Below are 19,366 nucleotides of genomic sequence, written 5' to 3'. Positions count from 1 at the left end.
GAGATCAGCAGGACTGCCAAGCAATTGGTATTGTTTAAAAGGAAACCTCCATACCCCTCTCAGTCAAAGTTCCCTTTAATGCTGCTGGGCCTTGCATGCAGCACCGCAGCTACGGCCAGCATGTAGTTAACAACTTTGAACATGTCTGTCCAAGGAGATATTTTCAAATCTTATCAGTAAAATGCATTTTAAGCCACCAGCACGCAAGAATATACTCAGAATAATTCTGACAGTACTTTTTCACCTAATTTTGGTACTTTTTAATTGTAGAGTGCAGAAAAGTTATTTTAAACAGAAGATGAAAATGTATCTCTAGGAGAAAACTTGAATTGAATCAAGCCGATTATCACAGCTATTAACACCGGTGAAGCAATGTCATCAGCTTAATTTACCATTTCTTATCAAAGGCAGAAAAGACTGATACTGTAACAAATCACCAGTCACTTCCACTGAGAAAGGCCACTAAAGGCCACTAAAATGGATCTTTCTGGTGTGCAGGGCTGAGGTTCTCAGATGGTCTTTGGCACTGAGAATACAGTATACTGCTCCTTAAATTCTTCAAATATTCTCTAAGATAATTTGTGGTTTATTAGCCTGTGTGTAAAATGTGTCCCTGGACATCATTGGTAGCAGAGTCTGGAGTCATTTTTCAGTCTTGCCCATTAATAGTAATTTCAGGACCAGTGATGTTTTTTCCCTTTTCATATTACTGGGAACCAAAAGAGATTCCTTTCAATAGCTTTTATCCAGGTTTAATTGTTATCTCCAGCTATTTTGTGTTTGTGTTTCCTTTGTGGTTGAAGAGATTTGATTGAAGTGACTCCCCATCCTCATTTTGTTTAATCCCAGTTTAGTTGTTTAACCACTCTATAGCTGTGTATTATGGAGTTAATGCATTCTTCCAGAAAGCAGGGCCTGTTGAAACCTTCTGAAGTCTAAAGAATGGAAGAAAAATAATTAACTGAATGTAAATTATAGTGCCATATAAATCACTAGTAGTAATAATAACAATAATAATAAAAAATACCTATTCATTGCACAGGTTGATTCAGCATCACAATGTTAGGCTGTGTTCCGACTTGTTCCGGACCACATTGGGCCAGTGGGAGCCGGTGGGAGCCGGTGGTCTGCCGTAGTCCAGCTGTAGCCTGGGGCAGATGCGCTCCCCATAGGCTATTTGGGGGAATGCATCCGTGTGTCCGTGATTATCGCAGACTGCACAGAAGTGCGGCCCGCTTACTGCATCGGATCCCACCGATCCAGTGCAGCATGACAAGTGTATTTATAAAATAGGAACTGTTCACTGTGGATCAGAGAATGGGCAAAGAATGTCCATTCTTCCTCTGAAGTGGGAACAGAGCCTAAGGGCCCTTTTACACTTAATCAGTTGGTGTGCGTTATTACACGTTGGTGTGCATTAGTGCGCGTTGGTACGCGTTAGTACGCGTTTTTTCCATAGCAGTGCATTGTGACAAAGATTTCAGTTAAAACGCGTTAAGTGTGAAAGGTGCCATAGGAAAACATGGGACTTACTTTGAAAATCAGTTTTCTTTCCGTTTTAACTGAGAGCAACTGATTAAGTGTAAAAGGGCCCTGAGTGTGGAGATCAATGCACCCAAAAGCCCATCTCCAATTAATTTTTCTCCAAGGTAATATTTAGCAAACCTTACCAATAAAATATCTTTAAAGCTCCCAGCATGCAAGAAAACACTTAAAATAAGTTTAACAGTTTTTACCTACTTTTCAGTAATTTTTCAATTGCTAAGTGCTGAAGAGTTATTTTTAGATAAGATGAAAAATGTTCTCCTGGGAGACAACTCAGGAGAAAAAGTTAATTGGATTTGGGCCAATGTCTACCAGCTTAACCATCACTCCATCAGCATGTAATATCTTAAACCAACCTAAGCCTAACACTAGCATTCCCTAACCCAGACTTTATAAGTTAGTCATGATTCTGACCATAACTTTCATAGTAACCCTACACTAATAATGATAAAATCAAACATACCAGCTAAATGCTAAAAAAAAATACATAAGATCAGGACTAACTCACACCTAATTGAGATACTTTTATTACATATTTATCACAGAATACAAAAAATGTTTACTCATTTCTAGTCATAATAAAAGCTTATAGTCTCAACGTATGGCCATGGATTTGTCTTTCAGGCAATTGAAGACATTTTACCTGATCGCAAAGGTGGAGATCTGTAGTGATAGCTTGTACAGCCCTTTCCCACTCTGGGGTCGATTCACTAAGCTTACATATTTCTCACCTTACCTGTAAGGAGAGCTAATGCATAGAATAAACAAATAAAGGGAGATACATCAGGAGTTTAGTCAAATAAGGAGAGATAAACCATGAGTACACCTGGACTATGGAGGATATGGTGGTTGCTATATTTATTTCTTTTTAAACAATGCCAGTTGCCTGGCAGTCCTGTTGATTTTTTTGAATACAGTAGTGTCTGAATCACACACCTGAAACAAGCATGTGGCTACTCCAGTCAGACTTCAGTCAGAAATACCTGATCTGCCTGCTTGTTCAGGGTCTATGGCTAAGAATATTAGAAACAGGCTCAGAAGGATAGCCAGGCAATCTGCATTGTTTAAAAGAAAATATATCATTCAGCCTCCATATTCATCTCAGTTCAGACTTACTTTAAAGGGGCACTATGGCGAAACATTGTAAAATTTAAAATTTATGTGCAAACAGAAACAAATAAGAAGTACTTTTTTCCAGAGTAAAATGAACTATACATTACTTTTTTCCTACATTCCTGTCACTTACAGTAGGTAGTAGAAATCTGACAGAAGTGACAGGTTTTGGACTAGTCCATCTCTTTGTAGAGGATTCTCAGCAAGGCTTTTATTCTTTATAAAGATATTCCCTAAAAAGGATTTAAACAATGATGCTGGCCAGCTTCCCTGCTTGCTATACAGTTTGTCAGTTGGACAGAGCAACTGCCACTCACTAAGTGCATTTTAAAAATAAATAAATCCCTGAGAATTCCCTATGAAAAGATGGACTAGTCCAAAACCTGACATTTCTGTCAGATTTCTACTACCTACTGTAAGTGACATCAACATAGGAGAAAAGTAATTTATGGCTCATTTTACTCTGGAAATAAATGTACTTCTTATTTCTATATGTTTGCACATATTTAAAATTTTACAAATTCGCCATAGTGCCCCTTTAAGGAGATATACATTGTGAGTTAAAAAGTAGGGTGAGATATGCTTTAACGCATAAGGATAAAAAAACCAAGTCATTCTTTAAAACGTGGAGACAGTTTATACTGAAATCTTTTACTAAGGAAGAACTTAAAGAGATCATGTCCCCTTTTAAAGATACTAAATGGTACTTAACAGAGAAACTAATGGGAACATTAGGGAAATTAGAGATAACATAAGAGTATTCCTATCAGCTAATGGACAATCGGAGATGACAAGGGAGAAGGGAGGGGTGGGAGGGTTCGGGGGTTGAAAGGGTTTTGACCGAAATGATCTCCATATCCTAATAAGAGAGACATAGTATAAGATGAGTAATTATGTTTTATTTACAAAACAAATACTGTGTTTCTACAACAAGATGTTGCGATTACTGTACTTTTTCCTTCTTTTTCTGAACTTTGATTATGTTGCACTTCTGTATACAAGATCTTGTCATTGACGGTCAAAAGAAAATTCAAATAAAGTTTGTTTTAAAAAAAAAAAAGTAGGGTGAGATAATTCAACAGAAAAGCTTTGTGAATCAGCCCCTATGTCTGTTGCATTGCACGGCAATGGACAAATGCAAATATAATGATAGTCCTATGGGGCCATCACATTGATTGCGGTGCGGGTGACATGCCATTTACATTACATAGTTACATTGTTATTTTGGTTGAAAAAAGACAAAAGTCCATCGAGTTCAACCAGAGAACAAAGTGCAACACCAGCCTGCTCCCTCACATATCCCTGTTGATCCAGAGGAAGGCGAAAAAACCCTTACATTGTCAGTGAAACATACTTGCATGGTATTGTATGCCTCATTGTATGGGCGCACCACACCATCAAGGTGTGATGACACTTTTTTGCAATGTTCTGGTGCAATTGAGGATTAATCGCACAACAACGTATTTTAAATAATGTGAAAGGAGCCTCAAGGCTGGTACACACGCTGTACCAGAAGCAACGACGGGTCCGCTGGACCCTCCCACTGGGTGGTGTTTAGCCGATAGCATGTGCGTGTATACGCGCTATCGGCGGACTGATACGGCTGTTTCGGCTTAACACCGCCCAGCGGCAGGGTCCGGCGGACCCGTCGTTGCTTCTGGTATGGCATGTGTATGAGCCTTTAGAGAATTTGGGATTCAAAAAATTAAGTAAAAGATACACAGATGGATTAAATTGCATTTATTTGTATCAGAAAAGTAATCGCTGCACACTACTCTGAGTGTGTGCTTGGGCTAGCAAGAAACCATTACATAAGATAACAATAAGCCCATTGAAACAGCACTACACATATAGAAGCAAAATTATTAACATATTTATTGAACAATACATAACACTATCAACAATGTTAAAACCAAATAAAAATGGTCATACCACCTGCAGTCATCTATATAGGAAACAAGTATCATCAAAAAATCACAGCACCTCAAACCATGTATAGGTAAAACTGTATGAAGTTGAATATCAAAAAAAAACTATCACCTGAGGTGCTCACTGATAGAGCCCCCTCAGGGAGAGAACCCGTGTCCTCTGTTTCAGTAATCAATAAAGTGCATCAGTAGTGCAAAAAAACGTCTCTGAGAAGTGATGATAACAAACATCAATCAAAATATAGAACAGGTAAGTGCAAATCAGTGATAGAATATTTACAATAGAAGGACACAAAGCATGCTAGGTTGGATGAGACAAGCGTGTCATGGGTGTAATGGACACAAAGTGCAGCAAGAAGCAGTATACATTACCAAGGTCAGAGGTGCAGGCGCAGGTGGAATGGGAGATGGCGGGCCCCCAGTGGACTTCTCCACTGGTATCGCGGCAGTCACTCCGCTTTTTCAAAGAGCGGGAGGAATCTCCAGCAAATAACTGGTGTGTGACACCAGATTAAATAGTGAAAAGCGGAGATCACCTGTGCGCGCCAGCCGGGCACCACAAGTGTCTCGCTATGAGTAAGGGCGTAGGAGCAGAGGCTGCTAAAATGTTGTAATCTACATTTTAAATGTTACATTTTTTGCAATAGTTGCCCTTTAAGTAGGCTAACTGCAACGATAAACTTTAAGGTAGAGAGAACTCCATTTTATATTTTTGTGAATACTGAATTACCACATAATAATACTTTTTTTTCGCATTTAAGGGGCTTTTTTTTCCACTTCCAATGCCAATTAGGTTAAGGAGCAATTTAAATGTATTGATTAATCTAAATCTGATTGAGTATTTAATGAGAACACAGACTTAATGCAACAATTGCTCCATTACTAATTCAGTCTGGGAATGTCTATCCTTGGGCTATGGCACAGTCTACCCTGCTGTTACTATTTAACCCCTGCCATCCAGTAAAGGATATTATGCACCTGGGTTTAAGCACCCTGTCAATAAAAGCACCGCAGGTTTGTTTTCATTCAAGTTGCTATTTACCTTTCTAATTCATACACAAATTCCCTAGTAATTGAATATTATCTTCTTTTTTTATGTTGCCATCAATGTGGTTTACTGCTAAATTGCAAGGATACTTGCACTTTACGATACTTACAGCCACTGAAAAAGACATTATCGGGTTGCAATTCACTGAAGATAAAATTAAGCACCAACTTGAATTCAAATTAGCAAAATGAACTCTTTCAGAACCACTCGCTGTTCATTTAAGAACATTTGCGATGTCTGCATACAGTGCACTGTATTTTTAATGCTGTTTGCATACATTCCAGTTAAGAAGGACTGTCTGATCGGCTTTCATCACATTCTAAGAAACACTGACTTCAGTGTTCAAGGATATGTAGAATATTGCCCTCAGAATGCTTTGTTCTCATACTCTGCTCCTTCAGACTTGACTTCCCTCAGACATGCAGCCATGTGTTTCATTCTCAAGTCACACGTCGCCATCTAGTGGAAATATTGTCTGTGTTCAAGAGGATTTTTTTCCAAACCTGCTATATATTAATAATTATAGATACAAAATAGGATCTGTTCATACTATAGCTATTGATACAATTTTAATAGCATTATTAAAGATTGTATCTATAATAGTGCATAAAACCTTGAATATATATATATATATATATATATATATATATATATATATATATATATATATATATATATATATATATATATATATATATATATATATATATATATATATTATGAAAATATGAAATATCACTTCTTAGTTAATCATCTACCAGTTTAATGATTTTAAGGATGTTTCAGAATAATAAATAAAAAATTACTAATTTCACATTATCTCATGTGTCAGTCTCAATAACAAAATTTGACCAAAAAACATTTTACAAAAAAAAAAAAAAATACTGGAAATGATATGATTTCATAAATATTTACAAGACTTTCAGTAAAGCTTAGTTCTTACCCCCTAAACAATTCCAACGGGGGAAAAACACCTGTTGACAAAGGTTAAAAAACAAGTGATATTCTGACACTTAATGACGATTGCCTATATTAACCAATTATAATCACAAACACATGTTGCAGTACAGAGGAAAAAAAACCTAGGATGGAAAAAAAACAAGATGTGCATGGAGCATGATTTAGAAATGGTGAATGAAGGTTAATACGCTTAATAGAATCAAATCAATAAAGAGCTCTTTGATCATCACATCACAGTCAATTACTGGTTCAGATCCTATATATGAAAAGAACATTCACATTGTGAACTGAACTCAGCAGGACATCTTCCCACAATGCACTCTGCTCTCTCACTTGCTTGCTGATTCTCTCTCCAGCCTTAGACATCTAAGGGCTGCATTGTGTGCTCTCTCTCGCCGAACTTGAATGTAACCACGGTGACATGAATAAACTATGCGCCACGGTACATGTAATGAATTATAATCATCATCCCACAGCAATCTTATATGGCAGAAATAACTAGCTGCTGTGTTCTAATCAAGCCCCGGCGTATGCAGCGTGTTTTTAAAGTCAGTCAAATTTGTCTAATTTTAAATAATAATAATCTCTTCTAAAAACAAAAGGCGTGACCTGTCTATTCCCTAAGAAGTCTCCAGTCACATTCTTCTCTGAATTTTTCCATGTGACAGAGCAATGTTGCAATTAAAGCACAATAATTTGCTTATTATTCCAGTCAGGCATTAGTCCTAGTAATGGGGTACTTGGTGGAAAGATGGATTTTCTTGTTAGGAGCTAAGCACGGGATTAGCTGAATTCTCCATGGAGAAATCTTGATTTGTTCAAGGTCTTTCATGTTTTCTACAGAGAAAGGATTATGTCTGCTTAAAGAGAGGCCTTGCTTAAAAAGCTACAAAGTATAAGAAAGGGATTTAGGGCAGCCGGGCCTACGGTTAAGTAGCTGAGGGGTAGAGGGAGTTTTAGAGCAGAGGATTATTTAAAGCCATGAAGTTCAAAAAATAATTGGTTTAGCTCTGCTGGGTCAATGCAAGGTAACATGCTGGAAAGGCATTTAAGCATAGGCTAATATTCATTTTACTGCAGCTAATTATTGCAAGGATTCAAGGGAAACTGAGAAAAAATTCTCGCTCTCTCCACTGGGGCTTTAATCATTTTCTTTTGCTATCAGTCTCAGTCCTGTTCTTTCCTCTTCGCTTCCTCATTTACTCTTTTCATCCATCACTTTCCAAGTCAATGTCACGCACTCTCTCTCTCTACCTTGCCAGGACACAGAAAAGGGCAGGCAGGAAACACTTGTCCATTAGCAGCAATACATGATCCACAAGAGACACTTGCAGAGAACAGTAAATACAATAGAAACATACGAAAGCAACATTAAAAGAAAAACTCAATAAAGTTTAATTGGATTGGGCATTAAAAAGAAAGCATTTGCTATTGAAATATATTTTAAAGATGCTTAGTCTTCAAAAAAATATAAAATATTTGGAAAAGTTTTTTTTTCTAAATTGTTTATATAGTTATATGGCCTGATATGGACTGGATAAAAAAAAAAATCTGCTATAAAATACAAAGGATGAATCCCTTATCTAGTTTCATATTGCAACATAGCGGAATGTTTGATCAAAGTCAAAGTTTGATCAAAATTTAAAACAAAATGTTGACTTAAATGCTGCATGCAACAGCAGTCATATGATTACTAATTCACAAACCTCTGACTATGACTATGATGTGATATGTACCAGGTGAGGATGGTACATTCTAGTCACATAAATAGGATAAGTAGGGTGCTGCATGCCTTGCTAGATTCTCAGCAGAGACAGTCCTGGTCACCTTGGTCAAAACCTCTAGAGCTTTGTTTACACTGTAGTGTTCTGTTGTGGTGTGGAGAATGTGGAGAATATGCTGATAGGGTTACTTTACACATGGTTTGGTCTGGACAGAATTACAAATGCTTTTAATAAGACATTGCTCTGAGGCCCTGTTCACAGTGGTGCAGTGCGGTGTAACGGGCGCTCTGTAACGCGGCTTACTGTATTGTAATTTACCACCTATGCGGCATTCACAGTGTGACGGGTGTGTTGCGGTATAATGGGTTGTGGTATGGTAGCCACTGCATGCAGTGCTATACTGCTAAACGTGCACATTAAAGTAGAAGTGAAGCATACTTTTCATTGACTGTATGCTTCATTGTACCCAACGCAATGCTCAGATAACGTGCGGCAGCGCTTTGCCGACCTGTTGCATTGTGAACGTGGCCTTAAGGGCTGGTTCAAAAATGCACATCCCTTAAAAAATCACTCTGAAAATCACATTGCAAAATGGATAGCCATTGTTATTGCCTTTTGCAGTGGGAACTAAGCCATATACTGTGGTTTATCTGTGTATCTAGCTCTCTGCCTGGAGTTCCTCTTTAATAAACAAGCTAGATTGTCCATGAAATAGTGGCTGACATTTGCCATGATGTGTACATTTCCCTGTTTTTTATTGTATTCATTAAATTAATCATATGTGTTGATTCCGAGCACACAAATTGCATCTGTTTATTTCTGCTTCCAATGAATATGTGTTGATTTATTTCGCATCTATATGCTGCCTGCTGACCTTCTTCTGCAGACACCAGCCCTGACATAATTAGCTGGATTTCTGCTTACATGCAGTCCATATAAAGAGATCATTAGTGTCTATGATAGACACTAGGTAGTGATAACACAAACAAAGGACTCCCAGTGTCACAGGCCTCCCATCAATGGATGGGCAATTAGCTACATAACCACCCTGGACTCAGACTGGCTTGTTTTCTTTCATCATAGTTTTTAGATACTTCTCATGCTGGCACAAAATCAAAGTGAGCCTGCCAAATGCCTTGTTTAGGTGATTTGTTTATGGGGAAAAACAGACAGAACTTCTTAACATTCATCGCCTACCTGAAGCTCTTAATATAACACTCCCAGTGAAGACCATGCGTACCTTCCCTGCTGATGCCATGAGGATGCCTCAGGTTTGCTGGAACACAAATACCTCAGCAGATACTCAAATCTGAAATATAATATTCCAGTCATTAGAAATCATCAATATGATTGCAGAACACTGCAGACCTGTGCTTTATTTTCTATGTAGCACCCTGCAGTGTGCCTTCAGGATTTACTGCAAAGCCAGAAGGTTACTATAGCTGAAAGGGGGCTCTAATCCATTAAATTAAGCCATAATCCTTTAAACATGAAGGTGTTGGGGGTTGGATAATGATGTATCCGGTGGTGTGACAACAGGTGTGGCAAAACTAGTGACCATAAGATTATTGTTTCCTGGGGTTCCTAATTCTGACCTTACGCTAAGATCTTTGATTTAATACTCGCTGAATTCTATACTGAGTGTGAGAGTCTCTTTGTAGCAATGTTTATTCATTATAGTTACAACAACCCTTATTCAGATTTTAACTTGCATTAACCATTATAGGTTTTCATCTGTTTTCACTTAAAATATACTTAGGGCTGGTGCACACCGAGCGGCTTTTTGGGCGTTTTCAGATCCGCTTGCGGCTGCGGATCTGCTTGGTCAATGTATCTCAATGGGGTGGTGCACACCAGAGCGGCAGGCGTTTTGCAGAAACGAAAAATGCCTGGGTGAGGCATTTTTTGGATTTCGGATGCGTTTCTGCCCCAATGTTAAGTATAGGAAAAACGCAAACCGCTCTGAAAAACGCCTGTTCAGAGCGGTTTTGCAGGCGTTTTTGTTACAGAAGCTGTTCAGTAACAGCTTTACTGTAACAATATATGAAATCTACTATACTGAAAACCGCAGCAGCAATCCGCAAAACGCTAGCAAAACGCCTCATAAAAATAAAAAAAAGCGTTAAAAAATCTGCTAGCGTTTTGCGGATCTGCTAGCGGGTTTTGGTGTGCACCAGCCCTTAAAGTGTAGCCGAGGCGAACCTTAGGTCAAAAACACAAACTTACCTAAGAAGGAAGCCTCTGGGTCCTGAATAGTTTTCCATGCAGAGGAGCTTGGCCCAGCTACAGACCTGCACTGTACCTACTCCTACCTATTGCCTGATGAAGCGGGGTCATATCTGTGAAATGCATTGCATTTTCCCCTGGAGTATGTAAATAAATTTGTTTTGCTATAACTTTGTTGGCATATCTTGTGTCTGTTTGGAGGAGATAAGTCCACCACTGCCTCTACACATTTTAAACTTTTTAGACATTTTCATTCTATTGGTGCCTCTGTATCCCTGTTACATTGTCCCCATGCTGTCCTCTGGGCCTACATTGCTGCTTGCAGACCGCCAAATAAAAATGCAACAAGAGCTTGTCAGATTGAAGATCCAGGCATTGCTTCTCTTCATGCATGAGCAGGACCTGACTGCTGTCCAGAAGGCCATCATTGACACCCTCAAGCAAGAGGGTAAGACACAGAAAGAAATTTCTGAACGAATAGGCTGTTCCCAGAGCGCTGTATCAAGGCACCTCAGTGGGAAGTCTGTGGGAAGGAAATAGTGTGGCAGAAAACGCTGCACAACGAGAAGAGGTGACCGGACCCTGAGGAAGATTGTGGAGAAGGACCGATTCCAGACCTTGGGGGACCTGCTGAAGCAGTGGACTGAGTCTGGAGTAGAAACATCCAGAGCCACTGTGTACAGGCGTGTGCAAGAAATGGGCTACAGGTGCCGCATTTCCCAGGTCAAGCCACTTTTGAACCAGAAACAGTGGCAGAAGTGCCTGACCTGGGCTACAGAGAAGCAGCACTGGACTGTTGCTCAGTGGTCCAAAGTACTTTTTTCGGATGAAAGCAACTTTTGCATGTCAAGGTGCCAGAGTCAGAGTCTGGAGGAAGACTGGGGAGAGGGAAATGCCAAAATGCCTGAAGTCCAGTGTCAAATAGCCATAGTCAGTGATGGTCTGGGGTGCCATGTCAGCTGCTGGTGTTGGTCCACTGTGTTTTATCAAGGGCAGGGTCAATGCAGCTAGCTATCAGGAGATTTTGGAGCACTTCATGCTTCCATCTGCTGAAAATCTTTATGGAGATGAAGATTTCATTTTCAGCACGACCTGGCACCTGCTCACAGTGCCAAAACCACTGGTAAATGGTTTACTGACCATGGTATTACTGTGCTCGATTGGCCTGCCAACTCTCCTGACCTGAACCCCATAGAGAATCTGTGGGATATTGTGAAGAGAAAGTTGAGAGACGCAAGACCCAACACTCTGGATGAGCTTAAAGTGGAATATAACCCTGCATTTCAACTTTGCTCTAAAACATTATTTACAGTATATTATATGCAACCAGCATTTTTTTTTTTTTACTAGACCAGCATTGGAAGGGTTACACAGAGCTTTAAAGTTCCTGGAGATTTCTGCAGACGCATCTGAAGCTGACATAGATACATTTTGTTTACATAAATGTATCTAAGTGTTGAATGTGACTCACTCTCTCTGACTGAGAAGGAGCTGGAGGACAGCCAAAGAGTGTGTAACATTTATCAATAGATACATTTAACTAAATAGAATGTAACAATCTGAACTTCTGCATATCTCTCCACGGAACTTTAAAGCTCTGTGTTTAACCCTTCCAATGTTGGTCTAGTAAAAAAAATGCTTTTTGCATAAAATATGCTGTAAATAATGTTTTAGAAAGTTGAAATGCAGGGTTATATTCCGCTTTAAGGCCGCTATCGAAGCATCCTGGGCCTCCATAACACCTGAGCAGTGCCACAGGCTGATTGCCTCCATGCCATGCCGCATTGAAGCAGTCATTGCTGCAAAAGGATTCCCGACCAAGTATTGAGTGCATAACTGAACATAATTATTTGAATGTTGACTTTTTGTTTTAAAAACACTTTTCTTTTATTGGTCAGATGAAATATGCTTATTTTTTGAGATAGGAATTTGGGGTTTTCATGAGCTGTATGCCAAAACCATCAATATTAAAACAATAAAACGCTTGAACTACTTCAGTCAGGGCCGGATTTACCATAAGGCACTGTAGGCACGTGCCTACAGGCGCCAGATGATGGAAAGGCGGCTCGGTCCCCTCACCGAGCGCCTCCCTCCCTCCTTACCTATGAAGGGTCCTGATGGGAGTGTAGATGGGAGGTTACTCACCTGGGTCTCAGCATTCCATTGACAAGATCTCCCTTCAGTCAGCGGCACCTCCAGCTACTTAATACTGAGGTTCTTCTAGCTACTTAATATTGAGGGTACATCTGGCTACCTAATACCAAGTGTCACCTATAGCTAGCTATGATGGGCAAGGGAAGTAATGGAGAAGTGACAGCTGGGCCAGCCAGCACACTTGTGGTGCGGTTCGGCGGATGTTTGTAAGTTCATGGAGGGCAAAGTCCAATGTGCCAGGACATCTGTGCCTATAGGCTCCTGTAAGCTAAATCCGGGCCTGACTTTAGTTGTGTGTAATGAATCTAAAATATATGAAAGTCTAATGTTTATCAGTACATTACAGAAAATAATGAATCACAATATGCTAATTTTTTGAGAAGGACCTGCATAGTAAAAAGCAGTTAGAATAAAATGCAATGTAATAGTTCAGTGCAAAAAAAAACTACACTTTGGAAACTTGTAATTTGTAGACAGACAATATTACTTGTGCAAAAGCAAATATGATAACTGTATAAATAATAAAAAGTAGAAAAACACATTTTATTGAATGTTATGTCCGATTTTCACACCACTTTAAAGTACATGGAAGCATATACAAATAAGAAGTACATTTTCCCAAGTAAAATGTGCTATAAATCACTTTTTTGTATCTTGCTGTGACTTACAGTAGGTAGTAGAAATCTTACAGAACCCACAGGTTTTAGACCAGCTCATCTCCTCATAAGGGATTCTCAGTGTTTTCTTTACTTTCAAAAGCACTTAGTAAATGGCAGTTGCTCTGTCCAACTGCCAAAAAAGTGTGCAGCAAGCAGGGAGGCTGGCTGGCATATTTGCATAAATCCTTTTCAGTGAGTGCCTGTTTAATGAATAAATGCCATGCTGAGAATCCCCAATGAGGAAATGAGCTAGACCAAAACCTCTTGTTTTTTTCAGATTTCTGCTACCTACTTTAAGTGACAGCAACATAGGAGAAAAGTAATTTATGGCTCGTTTTACTCTGGAAGAAACATACTTCTTATTTGTATGTGTTTACATTAATTTTAAAATTTTACACTTTTTCGCGATAGTGGCCCTTTAAGGAAAAACACCTGAGCACAATGCAGTACAGAGCACCCCACTATGGTAGATTACAGGCAATCTGTTCAGAGTCACTGTAACCATGAATTCCCATACTACTTGCCATGCCCTGGACAAGTGGTCCATCCCCTGACTGACAGCTATGAAAATGGACAATGATTGGATTGTTGAACAAATGCTACAGCACCTAAGCACAAATTAGATTCCAACTACCGACCCTGCTGGTAATCTTGCCAATTACAGCTACACATTAAAACCATTAACATACATAAATAAATGAAGTCAGGATATAAACTTCCTGTACTAGATTAAACATTACTGATGGGAAGAAGAGGGAAGAACGGATTACACCGTACATATCCTCTGAAAAGGCAGATCTTGTATGTGTGATAATAGACTATAATTATCCATCCTACATAAATGATGCATGACATTACCACTGTAATGCCACCACCTAATGCATACCAGGGAGCAAATGACCTCACAGATTTGCCTTGGTTGTGAACAAGTCTAAAGAGATTAAGGCAAGCCTACAGTAAGCTGTAAGCAATTAGCTTTCAAAGAAACAAATACTTTGCATAAGAGGCTAGGAGAGACTTTTTTTCAGGGTCCTTACACAAAAGAAGATCTGTGCAGTTGGTTTTAGCAGGAATCCTTAATCCATTGTATATATGATCTTACTTGTTGTATATATGATCTTACTTGCTGCGTACCACAGCTTAGGTCCTGTTGTAAGTTATAAAGCCACTGGTGATCCTAATTTGTTTGAGAACAGCTTAGAGTTTGCATACAAGGAAAAAAAAAAGCATCTAATTCTAATGTGCAAACTTCAGCTGGAATATCAGTAACATTTAAGAAGCTAAGCTATTGTTTAATAATGGCCTATATTACAAATACTCTGCTCAGCATCTGTAATTGTAAATGAACGTCTGTATTTTTAGTGCTTGGAACACTATTAAACTAGCTTATTGCAGTAATTGCCAAGGAAACAGACGCTGATACTGATAAAAAGGATAAACATGTCTTTACTAAAAGCAGTGTGAAAACAATAACAAATACAATAAAAAAAAAATTAACAAATTGCCCTAATCTGGAAGCTATGCATCATAAAAATATGATTAAACTTAACAAAGAAATAAAATAAAGAAACCAGCCCAATATTTGGCAAAGCTACAGAAGTGCACATCCAATGTAAATAAAAGTTAGTGGCAGTGGCACTAACTTCATATGTTACAATGAATTAACACTTTCCTTTGCTCTCCCATTCTGCCCATGCTACACCATATAAGGTGAAGGCCCTGCCCCGTCACACAATACCGCCATGAAGTTTTTTCTGGAGGCTGGGTTTGTAACGGTAGGTTAGATTGGTAAGGTAGACAGAATGAGCACAGGGACAGATTGTATGTGTGTGCACCAAACTAGTCGCCAACCCGCGATGGTGCACACACAACAGCAGATATGAAGTAGGAACGCAATCGCGAGAGAGGCGATTGCCAGAGGTGACACAAGGCTACAGCAAGGCAGAGCACGAGAGTAGCAAAGGCACAGCAAATCATACAATGAGAAGATAAGGAAAATAACAAACGCTAACTAAACGCGAACACCGCACTCATTCGCAACAGTGCACGCGTTTATGCACGGTCCCCGCGTGATAAGCACAACAGAGACAAGCACGCCTAACTAACCACCGACAGACAAACATAAAACAGAGGACACGAGCGCTTGCTTAACGGTTACCTCACCGAGCCTCCAGCAAGCGTTCGTAACTGACAAGACAGATACACGAAAACAGGAATAAATGAGAGATAGGATCCACAGCACTAGCGCAAGAGGCTAGTGCAATCCAGGAAGACAGAACAGAAGGATCCACAGCACTAGCGCAAGGCGAGTGCGATCCTGGCAAGACAAATCAGATGAGATAGCTGGTAGCAACCGCTGCTCCAGCTATACTCCAAGAACAAAGATCAGAACGACTTCCTGTCGACCACCGCTGAGACAGGACAATCGCAACAGACAAACAAAACAGATATGCAATCCTAACTGCACTAGGGAACCTGCCTAGTGCAGTCCCAGGAATTACTCTAGGCTAATCTTCAAACAAAGAGCAAGGCTGACACTCCAAGAGTGTTTCACAGGACTAACCCTTATGACCACCAAAGGACTCTGGGAAACATAGCTCTTTATAGAGCAAGCCTACAAAGGATGTGGCTAGGCAATCTGCATGACAAACGTATGCAAATTCCTCAGCAGCAAGCTGCACAACTGACAAAAGGTCTCTCTTCCAGAGACCTGCAGAATGCAGACCTGAACAGTGGTCAAAAGGCCGCCTGCCTGCGCAGGCAGCCGAGCAGATCCTCACATATACAATGACAGCAGCCATGTTGTTTGTAAACATTACACAGAGGCAAGCTTATCTGCATCTTCAGCACTCAGCCTGTGAAAAAAACCTAATCCCCCCTCCTCCTCCCTCCTCCCCTCTGCCTCTGAAATCTCTGGCTAGTAATACCTCCCCCTCCTCCTGCCCAGACTGAGCTCCCATGAGCCCTTGCTACTGTCTGAAAAGGCCAAGGCTCTCTGAAAAGCTGGGGGCGAGGCTTGTTTAGTTTATAGGGAATTAGAGTATTAAAACAAAAACAAAAAAGTATTTGGCTTGAGGAATGCCCTATAAACAATAGGAAAGGAACACAATTGTGCAATGTGTAAAAGTTCATCTCGGATCCACTTTAACCACTTCCCGACCGCCTAACGCACAGAGGCGGCCGGGAAGTGGAGCCCTTAAGGACCGGCTCACCCACAGAGGCGGCGGTCCATTTAAGGGCATGGGCGGAGCGATCGCGTCATCCGTGACGCGATCCTCCGCCGGTGCCTGTCACCGCTCGCTCACCGCAACATCCCGCCGGCTATACGGAAGCGCCGGCGGGATGTTAACCCCGCGATCGCCGCATACAAAGTGTATAATACACTTTGTAATGTTTACAAAGTGTATTATACAGGCTGCCTCCTGCCCTGGTGGTCCCAGTGTCCGAGGGACCACCAGGGCAGGCTGCAGCCACCCTAGTCTGCACCCAAGCACACTGATTTCTCCCCCCCCTGCCCAAGATCGCCCACAGCACCCATCAGACCCCCCCCCTGCCCACCCCCCAGACCCCTGTTTGCACCCAATCACCCCCCTAATCACCCATCAATCACTCCCTGTCACTATCTGTCAACGCTATTTTTTTTTTATCCCCCCCCCCTGCTCCCTGCCCCCTCCTGATCACCCCCCACCCCTCAAATTCTCCCCAGACCCCCCCCCCCCCCCAGACCACCCCCCCCCCTGTTTACTGTATGCATCTATCCCCCTGATCACCTGTCAATCACCTGTCAATCACCTGTCAATCACCCGTCAATCACCCATCAATCACCCGTCAATCACCCCCTGTCACTGCCACCCATCAATCAGCCCCTAACCTGCCCCTTGCGGGCAATCTGATCACCCCCCCACACCAATAGATCGCCCACAGATCCGACATCAGATCACCTCCCAAATCCATTGTTTACATCTACGTGAGGAGTAGTCTTGAAACAAAAATGACCTGTGAAATCCTAAAGGTACTCATTGGACTTTGGGCCCCTTAGTGCAGTTAGGGTGCAAAAAAGTGCCACACATGTGGTATCGCCGTACTCGGGAGAAGTAGTACAATGTGTTTTGGGGTGTATTTTTACACATACCCATGCTGGGTGGGAGAAATACCTCTGTAAATGACAATCTTTTGATTTTTTTACACACAATTGTCCATTTACAGAGGTATTTCTCCCACCCAGCATGGGTATGTGTAAAAATACACCCCAAAACACATTGTACTACTTCTCCCGAGTATGGCGATACCACATGTGTGGCACTTTTTTGCACCCTAACTGCGCTAAAGGGCCCAAAGTCCAATGAGTACCTTTAGGATTTCACAGGTCATTTTGAGAAATTTCGTTTCAAGACTACTCCTCACGGTTTAGGGCCCCTAAAATGCCAGGGCAGTATAGGAACCCCACAAATGACCCCATTTTAGAAAGAAGACACCCCAAGGTATTCCGTTAGGAGTATGGTGAGTTCATAGAAGATTTTATTTTTTGTCAAAAGTTAGCGGAAATTGATTTTAATTGTGTTTTTTCACAAAGTGTCATTTTCCGCTAACTTGTGACAAAAAATAAAATCTTCTATGAACTCGCCATACTCCTAACGGAATACCTTGGGGTGTCTTCTTTCTAAAATGGGGTCATTTGTGGGGTTCCTATACTGCCCTGGCATTTTAGGGGCCCTAAACCGTGAGGAGTAGTCTTGAAACGAAATTTCTCAAAATGACCTGTGAAATCCTAAAGGTACTCATTGGACTTTGGGCCCTTTAGCGCAGTTAGGGTGCAAAAAAGTGCCACACATGTGGTATCGCCGTACTCAGGAGAAGTAGTATAATGTGTTTTGTGGTGTATTTTTACACATACCCATGCTGAGTGGGAGAAATATCTCTGTAAATGGACAATTGTGTGTAAAAAAAATTAACAAATTGTCATTTACAGAGATATTTCTCCCACCCAGCATGGGTATGTGTAAAAATACACCCCAAAACACATTATACTACTTCTCCTGAGTACGGCAATACCACATGTGTGGCACTTTTTTGCAGCCTAACTGCGCTAAGGGGTCCAAAGTCCAATGAGCACCTTTAGGCTTTACAGGGGTGCTTACAATTTAGCACCCCCCAAAATGTCAGGACAGTAAACACACCCCACAAATGATCCCATTTTGGAAAGTAGACCCTTCAAGGTATTCAGAGAGGGGCATGGTGAGTCCGTGGCAGATTTCATTTTTTTTTGTCGCAAGTTAGAAGAAATGGAAACTTTTTTTTTTTTTTTTTTTTCTCACAAAGTGTCATTTTCCGCTTACTTGTGACAAAAAATAATATCTTCTATGAACTCACTATGCCTCTCAGTGAATACTTTGGGATGTCTTCTTTCCAAAATGGTGTCATTTGGGGGGTATTTATACTATCCTGGAATTCTAGCCCCTCATGAAACATGACAGGGGGTCAGAAAAGTCAGAGATGCTTGAAAATGGGAAAATTCACTTTTTGCACCATAGTTTGTAAACGCTATAACTTTTACCCAAACCAATAAATATACACTGAATGGGTTTTTTTTTATCAAAAACATGTTTGTCCACATTTTTCGCGCTGCATGTATACAGAAATTTTACTTTATTTGAAAACTGTCAGCACAGAAAGTTAAAAAAATCATTTTTTTGCCAAAATTCATGTCTTTTTTGATGAATATAATAAAAAGTAAAAAAAGGACTAACCCTTATGACCACCAAAGGACTCTGGGAAACATAGCTCTTTATAGAGCAAGCCTACAAAGGATGTGGCTAGGCAATCTGCATGACAAACGTATGCAAATTCCTCAGCAGCAAGCTGCACAACTGACAAAAGGTCTCTCTTCCAGAGACCTGCAGAATGCAGACCTGAACAGTGGTCAAAAGGCCGCCTGCCTGCGCAGGCAGCCGAGCAGATCCTCACATATACAATGACAGCAGCCATGTTGTTTGTAAACATTACACAGAG

General features: G+C 40.6%; 1 long non-coding RNA gene across 2 annotated transcripts; it reads right to left on the bottom strand.

The window, feature by feature from the left end:
- Positions 1–736: 736 nt before the first annotated feature.
- Positions 737–13,453, bottom strand: LOC137552870 (uncharacterized). 2 transcript variants are annotated; one of them, XR_011027183.1, is made up of 4 exons: positions 13,367–13,453; positions 9,516–9,627; positions 2,189–2,293; positions 737–935 (listed from the first exon to the last, which is right to left on the bottom strand). It is a non-coding gene; the product is annotated as an uncharacterized lncRNA (long non-coding RNA). The 2 variants fall into 2 exon arrangements; XR_011027184.1 differs by having other exon boundaries at positions 2,189–2,281.
- Between the last annotated feature and the right edge of the window lie 5,913 nt (positions 13,454–19,366).

The sequence above is a fragment of the Hyperolius riggenbachi genome, chromosome 1 (genome assembly GCF_040937935.1).
Source record: "Hyperolius riggenbachi isolate aHypRig1 chromosome 1, aHypRig1.pri, whole genome shotgun sequence".
Lineage (NCBI taxonomy): Eukaryota > Metazoa > Chordata > Amphibia > Anura > Hyperoliidae > Hyperolius > Hyperolius riggenbachi.
Note: the sequence above shows the minus strand (reverse complement) of the source record. Positions and strands in the feature narration are given on the sequence as shown.